Consider the following 1,494-nt stretch of genomic DNA (forward strand, 5'->3'; position numbering starts at 1 on the left):
TTTTGATTTTATTTGACCGCGTCAGGTTTTCGTTGCATCACGCGTCCCTCAGAAACCATCCAGCCCTGGGTGAGCTGCTGAAGGGCTCCCTCTCCGCAGGAAACCACTCTTCTGATGGCTTCTCAAAGAGGGCAGGAGAGGGTTGGTGCAGGCCAGAGGATTCCTTCTCTGAGGTTTCTGGAACCCCACAAAAGGCCCCATTGACTTTCTCAGAGTTGTCCCCCACATCCAGGGCTTAGGGCCAGGCCTGCCCACCCCTCCCCACTGTGCCCCAGGTGCTCTGGCCTATGCTCCCCTCCTCCCTCCTCCAAGTGACCCCAGATGGCCCTGCCCCAAACACAGGGTGAGGAAGCCCAAGTGACAGCTCCTAGCTGCCAGATGGGCCTCCCCAGGCCAGGGCTGACAGGGCCCTGCCAGACGAGGAGGGCAAGGGAGACTGCACTGGGCAGAGCCCACCACTACCATCAGTTCTGCCCATTGGCCTGGGACGTGGGGCCGGACCCAGAGCTGGGATGTTGTTCACCACTGGCTGGGGGCTATCCACTGCCCTTTGCAGGCAAAGTGAAGAAGGTGGTCAGCTTACCTTCCTCAGCCTCCTGGAGCTGGGTCCGGGGGAATTAGGAGTTGGAAGGGGCCACCGAGGTGGGGCACGAATGACACCCTCAAGTCAGGGCGTGCCCCCCTGGGGGCGATGAGAGCAGCTAGCTCCAGGGCAGTGTGTGCAGAGCTTGCCAGGGTGAGGTGGGCAAGCGGTGGGTACAGGGCACCCACAGTGGCCTTCCTGTGTCAGCACTGGGGAGAAACGTTGTGATGGGGACACAGGGCAGCTGGGAGCCACAGGACAGCTATGGCCCTTACGGAATGGGCCACTGGGAGACACAAAGGAGACCGAGGGGCCTGGGTGGGCAGCCCAGGGAGGAATGGCCTTCCTACCCACATAGGGGTTGTGGTGGGGACAGGCTGGCTACAAGGACAGCTGGGCCTGCCTAGGCCCCCAGTGGATCACAAGTGCCCCCTCCTGCCTCCACGGATTCGCGTTTCCACCCAATCACCTTCCACCCTCAAATCCCTGAAAAACACACTCTTGCAAGACACAGAAAGCAGAGATACTGTATAATTCTGTTAATCGAAACTTCCAGAATAAGCAAATCCAAACAGACAGGAAATACACTAAGGGGGGTGAGGGGCTGGCTGCTAATGAACATGGGGTCTCCTTCAGGGGTGATTCACAACACCGTGAATGTACGCAATACCCGTGTGGTATACTTTCACATGGTCACAACAGTGAATTTCATCGTATGTGAATTTTAGCTCGATCAAAAAAAGTTTTTAGACAAAACACACATCGGGTGATCCAAGTGTAATGAAAGAAACAGGCAGGAACCAACAGCGCCAGGGCAGGGGCTGAGCAGGTCCGATCCCATCTCAGGAGCGGGGAGCTGGGCACCCGGAGTCCTGGGGACCAGAGGAGGGGACCGCAGGGAGCCGGGGCCA

At 58.4% G+C, this 1,494-nt stretch overlaps 1 protein-coding gene across 1 annotated transcript in view; it reads right to left on the minus strand.

Moving 5' to 3' along the window:
- Positions 1 to 1,494, minus strand: part of LOC105002143 (protein FAM50A-like) — an 8,344-nt gene that overhangs the window by 1,732 nt on the left and 5,118 nt on the right. The window lies entirely within an intron of this gene.

Source organism: Bison bison, unplaced genomic scaffold (genome assembly GCF_000754665.1).
Source record: "Bison bison bison isolate TAMUID 2011002044 unplaced genomic scaffold, Bison_UMD1.0 scf7180017855336, whole genome shotgun sequence".
Classification (NCBI taxonomy): Eukaryota; Metazoa; Chordata; class Mammalia; order Artiodactyla; family Bovidae; genus Bison; species Bison bison.